We start from the raw sequence: 17516 nt of genomic DNA, 5'->3' as shown, positions 1-17516 counted from the left end.
GGCTGACGCTATTTGTGTTACTCATCAGGAATTTATATTGTATTGCATCCTCTGCATCTGATATTTGGTTATCTTTGATTCCTCATTTGCATAATTGTTCTATATTGCGTATTCTGACATTGAGTGACTCATGGACTTGTCCGTATTTTAGCTTACTCTGTTATCGTATGATCTTGTCAATATTCTTGCTTACTCTGATAATTCATGATCTTATCAATATTTCTGCTTATTCCGATATTGTATGATTTATGGATTACCGGTATTTCTGGTCTTATATGATGATGTCATTATGTTGAATACTTGACACTTACCTTGTATATACACTTACACCACCCTCTAAGCTTTCTATAAGCTTATGCACGATAGATGCGTGCAGGTGATGTTAGGTTGCAGCAGTGTTGAGCTTGGAGCATGCAGCGATCTTTTGGAGCTTGATTTTCGATTTATGTATTTCCCTTACAGCATTGTACTCAAATGATTATATTAGTGGATTTTGTGATGGTGTTCTTGAGGTTATTGTTCGTGGGTTATGCTTATTATGAATCAAACTGATGATTATAAATCCTCCTTGTAGTATCCCAGGATCGAAACCTGGTGAATGGGTACCGGGAGCCGAGAATGGGGTTCTACGGAGGCTGTCGGCATCGGATTCGGCGATCGAAAATTTTGTGAGCCCGGTTTCCGAGTTCGGGGCGTGACAGTGTGGATCCTAAACTATATTAAAGTATGATTAGAAGTTTGCTTTATTTAACTGTAAGTAGACCTGATATTGCATTTAGCGTAGGAATTTACGCTAGATATCAATCTGACCCTAAAGATTAACATCTAACTGCTGTTAAGCAGATTATGTGATATGTCGCTAGCTCTGCAAATTTGGGTCTTTGATATCCACATGATACTAGTGTTCAATTAACTGGTTACACTGATGCTGATTGGGCTGGTAACACTGATGATAGGAAATCAACTAGTAGTGGTTGTTTCTATGTTGGGAACTTTTTAGTTTCTTGGGAAAGTAAGAAATAAAGATACATGTCGCTTTCAATTGCTAAAAATGAATACATTGCGGTAGGTAATGCATGTACTCAGCTTGTATGGATGAAAAGAATGTTAAGTGATCATGGAATTGCACAGGATTTTATGGTTTTATATTATGTTAATTCTAGTGCAATTAATATACCTAAAAACTCAATGCAGCATTCACAAACCAAGCACGTTGACATTAGATATCACTGCATCCATGAATTAGTGGAAGAAAAAGATAATTTCTTTGGAATACATTCCGACCAAGACTCAACTTGCTGACATTTTCACAAAACCGCTCAACAAAAGCAAGTTTTCTTAATTGAAATTTGATCTTGGTATGTGCAATTTGAATTGATTATTCATGCATTTTTGTATCATAATGTATATATATTTGTTATTTTAAAATTTCAAATTATATGAAAATTACTCATTTTTGGTTGTGCACGACCAGTCGAGTACATACTCGACCAATCATAGCACGACCGGTCGAGCATGTACTCGACCAGTCGTGTAGTGCGGGTTGGTGCTTTATTTGGGGGAAAAATCCCTTTTTCTTCATTTTGAGTTTCTTCTCCAATGAGCCCTAGGTCGACCGATTGAACCCATCTCCTAGTTCTTCAAGGTTAGCGCTTTATTTCTATTTTCCTTGTAGATTCAAGTTCATAACACTCCTTTTCCATATTTGGTATGATTTATTCCTTGTTTCATTGAGGTTTTTGGGGTTTTCTTCTCTAAAATCTAATCTTGAGAAAACCCACTCTACTTCTTTTGCAACCACTTGGTTCCTTGATTTCCTAGTTACAAACGGAAGGTAGAGGAAAAAAAAGTTCTCGTGGTCCTTCTTCTTCTAGATCGACACCTATCATAGTGCGCCACCTTTGGTCACTCGAAAATGATCCCTCCTATGTGCAGGATATAAGGTTGCGCAATGTAATAGTTGAACGATCTATTCATGTTGAACATTTAGCTCCATTTGAAATCCTTGCTCTTCTCCAATCTGTAGGATGAGATAACATTCTACATTGGGGTGGGCCGGCATACCGATCCATTGCACAAGCTATGTATGCATGTATTTCTGATTTTTCAACTGAAAATTTAACATTTATTATTGCTACTAGAGAAGTTCCAGTTGAAATAGATCAACATTTGATCTCTGGTCTAATGGACATACCTATTAATGACGAAGGTATTCCCATTATCACTTTTGTTGCTAAACCATCTGAATTAGAAAAACATATGCTTACTAGAGAATTGTGCAATATAGATGCGCAATGGAATACTAATGGCAATGTGCTTGCTTCAAAGTATTTGTTACCCAGATATAGAGTCCTTCACAGGATATTCATTTCTAATGTTTATCCTCGTTCTGGTAACAAAACCGAACTCACTACTTTCATGGTTCAGATTCTTCATTCCATCATATCTAGTACTTTTGTATGTCTTCCTTCTTTAATCTGTCATTGCATCATACAATTCTGTCTCCATCCTGGACACAATGATATCCCTTTCACTTATCTTATGACTGTGTTGGCCACCCATGTTAGTGGCTATGCCTATTGGAGAGGCTCTCATTCAACATCTAATCTTAAACAACTCCAATATAAACAAAATGAATCTGAGGTTGGCTACATGCCAAGTCAATGTGAGTGTTGGTGAAGCTGATGCGATGAATGAAGAAGAAGGTGATTTACCTCTAGATGACATTAACATGGATGATATTTTTGATGAGATCGAATTTGACTCAGCAGATGATCCTGACTATCAACCATCTGACTTTGATGCGTAGTTGTGCTCACTTGCGGAGAAGGTAGAGAATATGAATGTGTCCCATGATTTGTAGTTCAAATATACGTACAAGTATCTTAGGCGCCTTAACAAGAGACTTCATAAACTTAATCCTACCATACTTGCTCCTTCTTCAGGATCGGATTAGTGTTTTCTCATATGGCTTGTAATAACTCTTGTGATACTTAACTTTCTTCCGGTTTATGGGATTGAATTTGGTTGAACTCTGTTGATGTTGGTTCGTTATGCTTGAACATTACTTACTTATGAATTTAATATCTTGACTATCTTGCTCCATTATTCCTCATTGCTCATCTTATTTTTCCTTGTTTATCTATATCCTCTTTCATGTATTGGTTTCTTCCTTTGTCATCTTGTGACAAAAAGGGGGAGAATTTTGTCATGCTTGATGTATAGCATGTGGATTGTGGTCATTTAGCTTTCTTTGTGTAAGGGGGAGGAGTAGGTAAGGGGGAGTATTATTGGTGGAATTGATGTGAATTGATGTGATCTATTTATAACTGGTGTATGATTCTTTAACGAGATTGTCACTGGTTTCTTTGGTGCATGATTCTTTGTGCGTATAATGCTTATGTTATTATGAAGTGTGTTCTGTCACAAATTTGACAAAGGGTGAGATTGTAAGTACTACGGTTTCTAGCTCCTATGATTGTCAAATTTTGTAGTGCCAAAACCTCTTGAAATCTGCGTCTTGTGTAGCACATCGATATATTCAAGACAGTGCATCTCATGTATAAGGACAATGATCTTTGTTTTCAAGATCTTCAAATGCAAGATTACTTATTCATGTTCAAGTACAACATCAAGTGTCAATTTAAGCTTTCAAGCTTCAAAAGTTCAAGTTTTGCAAGGCTTCGTACAAGTTAAGAAAAAGTTTCTATATTTTGATCCTCAAGCTCAAGCTTCAATATGTCAAAAATTCAAGCTTCAGAAGTCTCGAGTTCAAGCTTCTTTGAATGATAAGATCTCTAACGTCATGAAATTCAATGAACATATATCAACCAAAGGAAAAGAAGTTTCAATGTTCATACATCATGTATAAGGTATGAATGACCCTAGATTGACCATAGGGTAGGTCATTTTGTATACATTATTTAAATTAGATCACTTTATAAGTGCATAGAATGTTTCTCAACTAGTCTTGGACTTTGTTTGACTAGTCCTAGCACTGGCTCGACCAGTCCCAAGGTTGTTACTGATTTTTGGGAATTTTTGTTAAATCCTCGACCAGTCCTGGAAACTGCTCAACCATTCGTATGAACATTGTTTGACCTATGTTCGACCAGCCTTGCAGCCTCGACTCAAAGTCCAACAACTAAAAATGGTTCTATACGACCAATCATGGACAGGACTTGACCAGTAGTGGAGGCCACTCGACTAATCGAGCAGATCCTACGACTGGTCATGAAACGGTTTTATCCTATCGCGCTCAAAATTTCGAAAATCTATTCGTCCTACGACCAGTCATGCCGACCTCAGGACTAGTCAAGAGTGTGCTTTCTACAATTATAAATAGAGCACAAATTTCAGAGTTTTATATTCAATTCAAGGTAAATGAATACACTGTTCTGAAAGATAAGTTAGTGATATTCTTAAGCTATCCAGTGCTCATTTATATTCTCTTTAATTAGCTTTATTTGTATTTGATTTTGTATTCTACATTTCAATTATATTTGAAAGAGGGATTAAAGTATTCCCATTTCTTGGAATCAAAATCAAATCAAGCTAGCCCAAGGTGCTTTAAATCTAAAATCTATCTAGACCTTAGAACCATTTCATAAGTGAGTGTGGACATTGAACTTGTACTCTGATTTAGTTCTTCCGGATTGCATCTAAAGGAGAATACCCAGGTATTTTACATTATTGTAAATTTCTAACTTTTGGTTTCATTGAGATTGAGCCAGAAAAATCTCACTATTTTGGTTTATCTGAGGTAATCCAGAAAACTCAGAGTGTGGGGTTTTTGAATTGTGTAAGCCCACTTGGAAGACACAATTGTGAGGGTTTTAGGTGAACCTTGAAAAACCTATTTTCATATTGAACGCTAATATCCACTGTGTGAGGATATTAGGAGTGGAGTAGTTGTGTGGCTGTTTTTATAAACAGTTGGTGTACACACAAGCGAACCACTATAATTTTTGGTCTTGTGGATTGATTGTTTATTTCTTTTTGTGGATGTTTGTAATTTCCCTTTTTACATTTGTGGAGAATGTTGTAATTTCTTTTATGCGAGTGTGGGAATGTTGTAATAGCTTAGATTTCTTTCCTTGATATTTATTTCTTTATTCCTCTGTATCAGTTTGATTTTTTGATATACAAACCTTTCTAAGAATCAGGTTGTCCTACCATAAACGTTTAGTTTTTGGTGTAAGGTTGTCCTTAGAATAACATCTGTATCAATCTCTCAATACTCGTACATTTGACGTTGTATTTTATTTCAGCAGTGTGAGATTGTTTATTGCTATCAGTATTTATATTTGTTTAAATTTTGCTATTAATTTTTAATTTGACGTAGTCCTATTCAACCCTTCCCCCCCTTTAGGACTTAATAGCTCGGCCTTTTCATCTTCTCGACTGGTCAAAGAAGTAATGGAAAAATCCATTTTTCTATAATTTAAACTAGGACTGGTGTAGGATTTCCTGACTGGTCAAGCTACAACTTAGTGCAGTCGAACCTTAGCCTAAACTAGTCGAACTTTAGCCTAGCATAAGTATAGAAACCCATTCAAGTTTATGTTTTGAAAGTTCCTATGCCTAAGGTCTTTTTAGGGTCTGTTATACCTGAAAAGACTGAACTTTGAAGTAGATGAGATGCTTGAACTGAATAGAACTTGTTATTCTACTTGATTCTTCAATAGAGCTTGTAGTTAAAGATGAAGCTTGATCTTCTACTAGATCTTTATTGGAACTTGAACTCAGTCATCTTGAACCTATTGAACTTTCCACCTTGATCCACTACTTGACTTGAACTTTCCATCTTGATCCAGTACTAGACTTGAACTTTTCATCTTGATCGAGTACTTGACTTGAACTTTCCATCTTAATCCAATACTTGACTTGAACTTTACATCTTAATCTAGTACTTGACTTGAACTTTCCATCTTGATCCACATTAGATGGACAACTTCATATGTTTTTTTTAATCTAAATGAAATTTAACAAACAGAGGCGTGCTTTATATATTATAAAACTTATAGTTCTTGACTTGTTTGCACATGTATTCCTTCTTGCTGTAGTTGTTCCTACGCATCCCCCTTTGTTGGACGCTAGATCTCTTGCTTGGATCAGGGGAGCAAGATCACTAGGGAAGGAGGAGAGGTCTTAAAGAGTCCTACTTAGCCCGAGCTTTTGCTTAAGTTGGGTTTAGACTCCGCTCTCACCAGTAAGAGCTTCGGTAAGGACTTTACCCGATCTATAGGACTTATAAAGTTTTCATGGGATTTCATAATTCATTTTCCTCCTTTTGTGATGTAGAAATACCTGAAGCTCGTCCTCTTTTGAGGCCCATCTCTAAGAGCCAGGCGGCACCCCTGGAGAAAGTTGCGGCGCCGAAGAAGAAGAAGAAGAAGACGACCTCCGAAAGGGGACTTGCTGTATTCCTTCTCCAGGCACTTATAGACCCACCATCTCGACCATCCGTGTTATTCCTAGTAAGATTTAAAGAATTTGTGACTAAAGTTTAATTCTATAATAGAACTAAGAGAAATGTTGTCATCACCCAATGCTCTTCATAGAAATTCTATTTAGTGTGATCCCAACTGTCACTACAAGAAATATAGGAAGTACGGGCACTTTTTTCCAGGTGGCTAATAGATAGTGCTGGTAAATATGTGAATTGCAGGGGATTTTATATGATCTTCAGTCACAAAATGGTTATAAAAGATTCCAAGCCCCTAAATCATCTCACTTCTCTCATTTCTTCCTCACAAAATGGTTGTAAAAGATTCCAAAACCCAATTGTGGTCCAATTGCTTTATGGTTCTTTATGGTTTTGTATTGTGTTTGGTCTTTTTTATTGGCTCTGATTTACTTATGGGCTTGTGATTGCAGGAGTTGACAGGCTTGAGCGTCGTAATGTCAATAGCAGAGGTTGGGTCTATTTACATATTATTTGATTAATTACTTATAGTTATATTTTTGAGCACTTATTCGTTACTTTTCATTCTTCTTGAAGCTAACAATTTAGTGTAAAACAAAAAAAGAGAAAGAAAGAATAGAAAGATAATAGTTCATTTTAGAGTGCATTTGGGTGCACAAAATATCATGATATTTTGGATAATGTCATGAAATTTCATGACGTTTGGTGTAACCAAATGACACCTTAATTATGGAGGATTTTCTTATGCTGTTACTTTGTACTTAGCATTCTCAGACACTTCCAGAATATCTTGTTGGGTTTGTTATAATGACCTTCTTATTAATTATTTATCTCTATTCCCTAAAGGCCTATTGGACATGGTAGATGTAATTATTAGAAACTACACATGGGGTGATTAAAATGCTAGATCCATTAACATGGTGAAATGGAATCAGCTTTGTCAACCCACGTAATCTGGTGGGCTAGGCATTTGCAATCTTTGCATCTCAAAGGAACTTGCACTAGTGCATCAACTATGGAAGATCATAAAAATAGTAAACTGATGAAAGCTGGATATATCAAGCAACAAAAATCTGAATTCTCAGCATACATTCTAGTGTTTCTTACAGCGGTGAAACACATTCTCAATATCAGAGTTTTTTGTTTTCTGTTAGAAAAAAATCTCAATCATTAAAAACGAGTATGATGATGATGATTTTTTATTAGCAATGTGCCATTTGGTCTCAAGCCCAGATAAAAGAAGGGAGGGGAAGTTAGGTGGGCAGCAAGTCATCAAACCCTTGTCAATCATTCATCATTAAAATGCTTGTTTCAAATATTACGATTAGCGATGCTAAAAAAATGCTGCTTGTGGCGAGCTACAAAGAGAACTCAGGATCACTGTCCCTCAACGTGGTGGCTAAAATGTACATGTGCAGATAATCATTTTTCCATTTGGTTATTTAAGTCCAATGACACATATATAGGCAATTTTCACTGTTTGTGTACATGAGCTGCATTTGTATATGCTCCAGGTTATTCAGGGTTCATTCGGTCAAGGACCATACAAGTCTCACTACAAGAAAAAGGGTCGTAGCCGACCGATGGTCCAACCCTTTCCCGGCTGCCAGTTTTAACGGCTGCCGGCAGGGTTCGTACATATAAAGAGGAAAAAAAAAAACAAAAAACAAAACCATACATAACCTATCTCGACTCTCTCTCCCTCTCTGCCGCTCTCCCTCCCTCTGTCTGCCCCTCCCTCTCTCTCTCGCACGCTCTCCCTCTCTCTCCCGCTCCTTCTCCATCTCCGGCCCTCTCCCTCTCCCTCTTCCTTTCCCTCTCCGCTCGCGCTCCCTCTCACCCTCCCTCTCCCTCTCCCTCTCCATCTCCCTCTCCCTCTCACTCTCTCTATCCCTATCTCTCTCTCTCTCTCTCTCTCTCAAAACCCTAGTCCTCTTTCTCTCTTTATCTCCTCGGCCCTTTGCTGGAACATCAGGTATCTCTCTCTCCGCTCAATCTACCGCACATCAAGGAGCATTCTGCTGCAACATCAAGTCTCTCTCTCTCTCTCTCTCTCTCTCTCTCTCTCTCTCTCCCCTTATCTATTCATATCAATTTGGGCATTTTTTGGCATTTTTTAATCCTTCATGTAACATTGTGCAATGATTTGTGTATTGGGATTTTTTGAGTTTCAAATCCCTAATTAGGGATTTGTAGTGTCGATTCCCTAATTGTGGATTAGCGTAGAGGTATTGTCTAAGAGAAGACAGTCATGTATCAGAGGTCCATTTGCATGAAGATGCTGATATGGGCTAGAAAAGTTTTGGATTCCTTCGTCCAGGTCTATTTGACCTAATTAATAGGTTGGATGGTAAATAAAGATTACAGTGGGCCTTGATCTCAAGATGCCTATGTCTACTACTTGTATGAAAGTTGTTGCCAGATTGATCTATTGCCTTTTCCCTCACTGTAACAAACATTTATCATGCTCTGGGAATAGGCACTTAACTTGCAATATTCTATTTATAATCCTCTGAAATTGTAATCCAAGAGGACTACAGACCCTGATTTGAACCATCCACTCTATCATTATTTTAAAGAAAAGCTTATGACTCTCGCAGAGTGTGATGGATGACGAGCAAGCACTTAGAAATTAATAAACTACATACGTGGCATACTAGTTACATTAAACCGTTCAAATTATAGTATCAAGTGTAGATGTATCATGAATAAAAAATTAAGCTTAGTTGATTATGTGACTACTAGATTGGTGGACATTTATTGGATTAGTTTAGAATGAAAATATCCAGCAGTCCTATTTCCACAATCAAGCGTCTATGAATAAGAGGTTAGGATTGTGACTTGGCAGTAGTATCAAGAATCCACAGTCTGATGGGTATCATCTTTGAGATACATCCATCTTCTGCACAATGCAAGAGATGAACAGTGGATCTCCTATATGTGTTGCTGCATGTACAAGGACAGAGTTCCTGATTTCTAAGAAAAAAAAAGAAGAAGTTTTGAAGATTCATATCCTTTCTCACAATATAAACAGCTAGATTCAATCCAACTAGTATGCACAAAATCACATTTTAGCTCCCTGAGATCCCTAGCATGGTTGTATCAAATGAATGTCACTCAAGCATGATGAAAGATGCAATATTGTAAAAGGATGGAAGCAAAACACACATGCATATTATATACATATCTATCCCCGTCTTGTCACTCGTCCATCTCAGCATCCTCGTTTCAGCTACACTCATCCTATGGACATGTTGTCCTTATCTGCCCAACATTCTGTGTCATCAGGCATGGCTGGTCTTATAGCTATCATATACCTTCATGAAAAATAAGCAAAAAGACTGTCTACCTTCAACAACTCATCTCTCCCGCAACCTTGCAGCACCTGCACTTTCCTCCTCGTCCTCTCTTGCAAAAGGGGCTTCACAACCTGCCAAGAGTTAAGTAACATCCCCATTAGCATGCAAGACGGGCTATGCATTGTTGAAAAGAAAAAAGAACAGTTCAAAAATTTCTATCAAGATTCACAAGCCAATGCTAATTGCTATGAACCACCTTTGAAAAAAAACATCAGAAAACACAGCAACATTGATGTTCCTTGATTTCCTCCAAACCAATTTGGAATCCTAATGCAGGGCTAAATCCATGATAGATTTTAAAATAGCAACTAACAAGGGCACAACATTTTATCTAAAGAAATGACATGTCGAGCACATGCATCTGCCACGTGGGTACACATTAGAATACCAGTCTCTCTCTCTTCTTTTTTTTTCTCAGCTATATCTATCTACTGTTCACCTCCAATTTTAATTTTGACATATAAATCTAAATAACTAGGTACGGTTTTTCATATTCTATACTTGCATAATATGAATCATTATTTGATAATGACAAGCACTTCAATATTGCCAATGAACTGCTTGGATGGGTCAGTGTATCTAGTTTTATTGGGTCATTGTAGCTGACAATTAGATTCCATGCTGACATTCCCAAATCCTCCTTTGCTAATTTAAAATCAAGGATATACAGTATACCTGGTTTTCAATTTTGTAAAAGTTGCATGTTTCAGTGATAGACTGTTGGTCTGATGTATGGTGTGTCATAACAGCCATTACGTAAAGGTAACGGTGGCAACCATCACATAACGGCCATCATGGAAAAAAAATGACCTGTAAGAGCTGTTACAGCTCCCTGCAAAGGCCTACCTTGTTGAAATAACTCCTTCAGTTGTTCTACCCCAGAGTTCCGTGCATCTAATTTAATGATATGATATTTATGTTGTGCTATTGTATTTATTTATTCTTTCTCACAGGCATTTAGAGAGGATTTCTTAGAAGACAAGCTGAAGCCTTTCTTCATGTCAAACCCAATGCCTGAGACCATATATAAGTCGTAACATTTTACTTCCAAAGTTTTTTTTTTGGCACCAAGTGTTATGTTATTCTAATTTGGCAGATCTAATTGTTCAATCCATGAAGTGAAAGATGGGGCCTAGAAGATGGAACATGATGATGGTAGGCTTATTACTATATTTTATGCTCCGAACTACTGTGACTAGGTAATCAAATTGCATGTAGGTATCTCTTAATTATGAAATAAGTTTGGTTGTGTGAACATTTTCTGGAATGTGCCTGACTTCTTTTGTCGGGGTTATTATTTACAGCGTTCTATATCAGTACATTCTTAATGATTTTTAAACTTTATTAGATGCTTTAGTTTCTAGGCACTAGAAAAATATGCTCATTACGGCTATTTTTCATGTTTCTTGTATTTGAAGATGCATTTAACATCGGTTTTCTAGATATTTATCATTCTTTATTTATCTATGTAGCTTAGATCATTAGCCCTTCCATTCACAGTATTGGAGTGGACGCTTCCAACTGCACCTCGGCCACTTCAAATGGGCCTTCTAGACAATCATCATTATTCTAGGTGCCCCTGTTTTTTGTCCCAGGGGCACCCAAAATCCCTGTGCTGTATAGGTCGTTCTTAATGAAAGTTCCTCTTTTTGAAAAAAAAAAAAACTATTGTTCGTTCACTTTGATTATCGATTGGTGGTTTCACTGAATTCAAGCCTTGTTTCTGAGCATCTTTGAGCCTATAATCATTTTATAATGCTTCTTCCTTGAATTTGTTTCCTGATTAAAGTCATCTTTGTTCTAGGGTAGCACTACAATTCATACATGAGATACAATGCAAGGCACAAAAGAATTTCGATGCAAGTAGAGACAGATCATTACCAGTCCTTGGTTTTGGAGCTTTTATTGATGAGAGTGCTAAGGTAAGTTTTAAGAGCGAGAAATGTTGAACAATATTCTCATGAATAGGATAGAGTGTTTTTTCAGTGGTACACACAGATGCCAATGTGGCATAGGTGTGTAGTCTGGGCCATTCATCAGGTAGCGCCCTTCAGAATGTTTGCTTGGAATTTCGTGTTATATCGGTAATGGGTTCATTCGTCTCATTAACTTCTCTAACAGTTGTTGATGTTAGTTTGGACTGATTAGCATTTTCATATTACAGATGAGATTTAGCAAATGAACTAGAATTATTGACTGTTGGCGTTTGGCATCTATGAATGTCCTAGTGTGAGAATGAGTTCATGAAGCTGTTTTCAGTTTGGATAGGAATAGTGCTCTGGGTCCAGATGGCCATTGACGTGATTGAAATATCCAGGTCAAAGCTTTTCACCTATGATGATGTTGTGGAGAGAGTTGCTCGGCAACTTGGCTTGGATGATCCAACAAAAATTAGGCTTACTTCTCACAACTGTTACTCTCAACAGCCTAAGCCCCAACCCATTAAGTTCTGGGGTGTAGAACATCTGTCTGACATGCTGGTCCACTACAACCAGTTTGTCCATCACAGTGCCTTCCGCTTGTCTTATTGTTTTGTTCATGCTACTATATCTGAGAAATTATATCCAATAACATGTCATGAATGACTAGAATTTTCCAAGTTCATTTCTTTTGGTGCAGACTTCTGACATCCTGTATTATGAAGTGTTGGACATTCCTTTGCCAGAATTGCAAGGCTTGAAAACTCTGAAAGTTGCTTTCCATCACTCCACTAAAGATGAGGTGAGATACCAAACCATGAGAGTCATCTAATTCTGGATCAAGTACAAACTTAGGTGTCTTTTGCTTTCTTTTCAGGTGGTTATTCACACTACTAGATTGCCCAAACAGAGTACTGTAGGGGATGTAATCAACCTCTATCCAATATTTGACCCAAATCTACTAACTCCTAGTTTTATTAAGAAGGCTAAGACCTTGTTTGGGAGATGCCTAAAGGTGAGTTCATCCCATTTTTGTTAACAGTAATTATGTATTAGAGATCAAGATCTCTAATACATGATGATTTCATGTCAATAGTAATCATGCATTAGAGCACCTCTCCACACTTTCACCTTCCAAATGGCAACTATCCCCATACGGGCCCTATATTTGCCATGCTTAGTGATGTTCCTCCAAAGAACGTTCTCCACATCCATCCAGTCACATGCACCATCCATACACATCATCCTTTGAATGAAGTTTCTCTGGTTTCCTCAGTGGCTTTCTTTGGGATATGAACGAATGGCTTGCATGTCGTGGCCAGGAATGTAAGTGTTCCCACCAAATTAGTATAACCCCATAACTGGTGATTTTTATTTTTTTTTTAAATTTTAAATTTTTTTTTTTAATTTTCTAAATGTTGCCATAACATGTGATAATGTGGACTTATGCATGTGAATGTTTACTTATTTGTTACAAATCTTAATTATTCCAAGTAGCTCAGATGTGAAATTTGGCGGCAAGCACAATGCATATATACATGCAATAGATGTATGATGGGAAACCCTTCCCATGCACCTAGTTGGATTCAGACACATGGGAGGTCCACACCATCTGGACTGTGCGTTTGGACCAGCCCACTCTTCTTGATCTTCCATTGGCTGCTGGGTGCCTACTAACGTTTTCCGTTGGTCCCATGCTTTCAAGCTTGAGGATGATAATTCTCATGGATTATGCATCTATTTCCTTGTGTCTGTGTGCGTCTGTATGTCTTTGCATGTTTGCCACTGTTGGAGATATGCTTCTCTATTATACAGTTTCATATATGAAGCTTGACTTGCAGGCAGAAAGAACGCAGAGGAAGGGGGGAATAATAATGTGCGCGACAGTACTCGTCATCCTCTGCTTCATTATGTTGGTGCTTCTGGTTCTCAAGACGATATTCTTGTGATCCTGTGTAATATCAATCTGAATCCGATCTCGAATGGAGCCTTAGTTTCAGTTGCAAGAATCGCAAAAGCGGATGGCTGTTCTATAAACACATGGAGTTCATATTCACCCTTCCATTGGCCAGTGCGTGTTGTAGCGGGGAAAGCTGATTCGGCGAGTCAGGTTTTGAAAATGTAAACAAGATTCTCGTACAATTATCAACTCCAAAACTAGAAAAACCAATAGCAAGCAGACAGGGATCCTAAGACAACTAATCCAAGGCCAAAGGCCCACAACTAGCAACAAAGCAATTCAAAGAGACTGGACCCTGAGCATGAAGGCAGGCTCAACAAGCTAGCTGAATCAAATCTCATAAGAGCTCTCGGTTTCAGACATTTTTTGGCTCATGCCTAAATGAGCATGTATTGCCTTTTTTGTATATACAGGTACTCATAAGAGCTCTGTGAGGAATCTGCTGAGAATTCTAAAAATACAACTCTTTACATATTTGTAGTGGGATTCCATCGCTATGTTCTTGAATTATTTAGTAGTTTTGCTCGATTAATCTATAGGAAAAAAAAAAGTAGGATGTGGGTTACCTTTTCTTTTCTTCTTTTTTTTTTTTTTCTTTTTTAAAAAAAAAAAAAAACTTTTTGATAAGAAAGATTTTCTCTATTGCTACAGATTGTTGGTGGCCAAGCCTCTAAGCTACGGATTTAATCCGTAGCAAAAGTTTAAAGAGCTACGGTACCAATGGCTACGGTCGTACTGTAGAACTAATATTTAGTTACGAATTTTATCCGTAGCCTTTTAAAATGTAGCGGCGGCCAGTACAACTGTCAGTAAAGGTCCTGACCGCCGGCAAAGCCTTTACCGACTGAGGCTTTACCGGCTGTTAGTTGACCGCGGGCAAAGGATTTTGTGGCGGTTTTTTGGGTCTTTGCCGGCGGTTTTGACCGCCGGTAAAGGCCATTTTTCTTGTAGTGTCTGATACCTGTAACAGGGAATGCGCGCAGTTACCAACCGCTACTCAATGACCCTCAAACGATTGGAAAGTAGATCTCCCAGTCTTTCCTTGTGGCAGGAATTGTGGAGTCTACTGTGATGCATGTGTTTTATCCACTCCGTCCATCCATTTTGCCAGCTTATTTTCGAGCATAAGCTCCAAAATGAAGCAGAGCCAAAGCTCAAGTGGACTGCACTACAGGAAACAAGGTGATTAAATCGTTTGGCATTTTATGCTTGAGACCTTAACTGTTTGTAAATTTTACATTTTAGATAAGACAGAGCGATATATGATGCTCGATACGTAGACATTCAAAAATTGTGTGAAGTCCATAGTGCTTTTCTTGTTCAATCAAGGATTCAAAGCAAGCTTATGGAAAGGGGGAGAGGGACCGCCTACACCTATGGCAGGTGTTTTTTGCCAGCACAGATGGTTTATTTTTTTTTTTCAGATTTGATGGGAGTTGTAACTTACACTTTATATTTAGTTGCATAAAAGATGTGCTTATTGCATGTCTAAGATCTCAGGCCCCTCGTGACCTTCCGCTTGCACAACTTTGTATCAAGGTTTGATTCATCATCCTGAGTTGTTAGTACTTTTGTTGACAACCTAAATATCTAAACATGTTTTTTGACAACTCAAATATCTAAATAGTTTTGTTGATCATATAGTTGTCTTTAGTTGTCTACATACTACATTGCATCTACACATGGGCATTGTGTAGGATTTATTTGTTGTACTGCATCTCATGGCATGTTACTATTGTTCCAAATGGGGATCATCATCATTTAAGACTTATCCAACTATGAACATGTTGTGGTATGATAATTAAGCCAGTTGCCTCATTTACTTGGTCATACATGCCATTGTCCTTCACAAAACAACCCAAAAAATAAAATTTTAAAAAAATCAAGTGAAACCAAATCAATGGCCAGAAAATGAAAGAATTATTAGGTTTTAATGTGTCATGATATCTTCTCATTTTGTACCAGCTACTTTGTTTTTTTTTAGATTCTCACATCTCACTTCTTATGAGATGTAACATAGTTTACAAGGTTAGTTAATCATCACAAAAATAAGGGTCCAGATGTCCTTGGTTGGTGGCGAGCACTCACACCAAACATGTTGAGAATGCATGGTGACTCGTTCCATCAAATCTTGGGTTGCATTGTGCATGTAGCACAACCCAAAAATTTGACAAAGTAAATATCTTGACCATCTAATTTTGGCCATTGAGTTTGGAATGCTGAATTTTTTGTGTTTAAGCATCCGCTTGATGGTCACTAATTGGGGTAGGGGTTGTCGATCATTGTGATTTCATTGCCATACTTGCTTTTGGTTACAATTTTAGAAGTTCAAAGAGCTTGCAATTTCTCTGGGTGGACTTTTAGTTCGACATATGAAATCCCCTTTTGTTTTCATGAAACCATCACAATGCCTGCCTCTCTCTCTCTCTCTCTCTCTCTCTCTCTCTCTCTCTCTCTCTCTCTCAAATAGTCCAGCCCATCTGATCTTCTTAATCAATGAAGCAAATTATTGTAGTATTTCTAATTTGCAATGTTTCTAGACTTGCTAGTTTTACTACCTTGATCTGCTCATGTCAATGAAAACTTGCCTTATCATACAAAAGATATAAAATTAGAATTTGGGTTCAGTGCCTAGTCACTACACCAAAATCCCCATTTAGGAATAGTTTTAAACTGTTCCTAAATGCTGCAGGAACGGTTTAAAACTGTTCCTAGGTGAGGCGTCACAGAAAAACTAGAACGGTTCAAAACCGTTTTGGGTACCGTTTCAAATTTCAGAGATGGAATTTTAGGAACGGTTTTAAACTGTTCTAGTGCTAGAGGTCATATTTTAGGAAGGAATTTTTTATTTCCTAAAGAAACATGCTTATTTCTGAGCTCTCTATGGAGGTGCTTTTCTAAGCACCCTGTTCATCATTCAATAAGAACCGTGTGATTGAGGGCCGACACAAGAACCATCTGATTGGGACTATCGGATGTGCACATTAATATTAGTAGCATGATCATACCATTAGTCAGTGAGCCCGACCATAGAACATGCCAATCTTTACACTAACCATAAAATCACAAGTTCTCAACCACAATAACCACTGAATGTTTTGTAAGATGTTTCTAACAGAATCACACATGAATTCCACATTCAGCATACAACGACATCCATCATGCATAGCTGAATTACTAAATGTAGAAAAGAAATGGTGTGTCTATCACACCGGAGGGTGGGAACTTTCATTCACTAACAACAACTATAGAAGCACTAATAATAAGAAGATGAACCTAGAATTCAAAGAGCAGTCCTTAGAAATCTACTAAGAAACAAGAGCAGTCTTCGATAAACAACAGAATATTGGTTATGTAATGCCGCAAATTCTAGTTCACACCTTTGTTCTATGTTAGGCAGGTAGCCCATTTTATCGTCAGATGAAAAAGGAAGAAATAACAAAAGAAAAATGATGTGGCAAACACCATGCTTCTGTTTCCTCATGCTAGGGATCAATCCCATAGTTCCACTTTTCGACAGTCGCATATGGTTATGCGCGCGCGCGCGCACACACACACACTATAAGCTCATGGTGGATGATCCAAATCGATCATCTACCCATCTCTCAATCTATCTTGGTTGTGGAGGAGCCATGGTTTGAGAGAAAATGGGTGATGGTTCCAATCACTACAAGAAAACTGGCCTTTATGGGCAGTCAAAACCGCCGGCAAAGGCCCAGAAAATTACCGACAAAGCCTTTGCCCGCGGTTTGCTACCAGTCGGTAAAGGCTTTATCAGCAGTCATGTTCCCTTTACTAGCGGTTGTGCAGGCCGTCACTGCATGTGGGATTTACTGGCGATTTTCCTGGCT

General features: G+C 37.9%; 1 long non-coding RNA gene across 1 annotated transcript; it reads left to right on the top strand.

Annotated features, from left to right (window-relative positions):
• The first annotated feature begins 12109 nt into the window (after positions 1 to 12109).
• Positions 12110 to 12639, top strand: LOC131247012 (uncharacterized). The gene is made up of 3 exons (XR_009171543.1): positions 12110 to 12280; positions 12406 to 12507; positions 12583 to 12639. It is a non-coding gene; the product is annotated as an uncharacterized LOC131247012 (long non-coding RNA).
• The last annotated feature ends 4877 nt before the right edge of the window (positions 12640 to 17516 follow it).

This window comes from Magnolia sinica, chromosome 1 (genome assembly GCF_029962835.1).
Source record: "Magnolia sinica isolate HGM2019 chromosome 1, MsV1, whole genome shotgun sequence".
Classification (NCBI taxonomy): Eukaryota; Viridiplantae; Streptophyta; class Magnoliopsida; order Magnoliales; family Magnoliaceae; genus Magnolia; species Magnolia sinica.
This window is presented reverse-complemented; position numbering and strand designations above follow the sequence as displayed.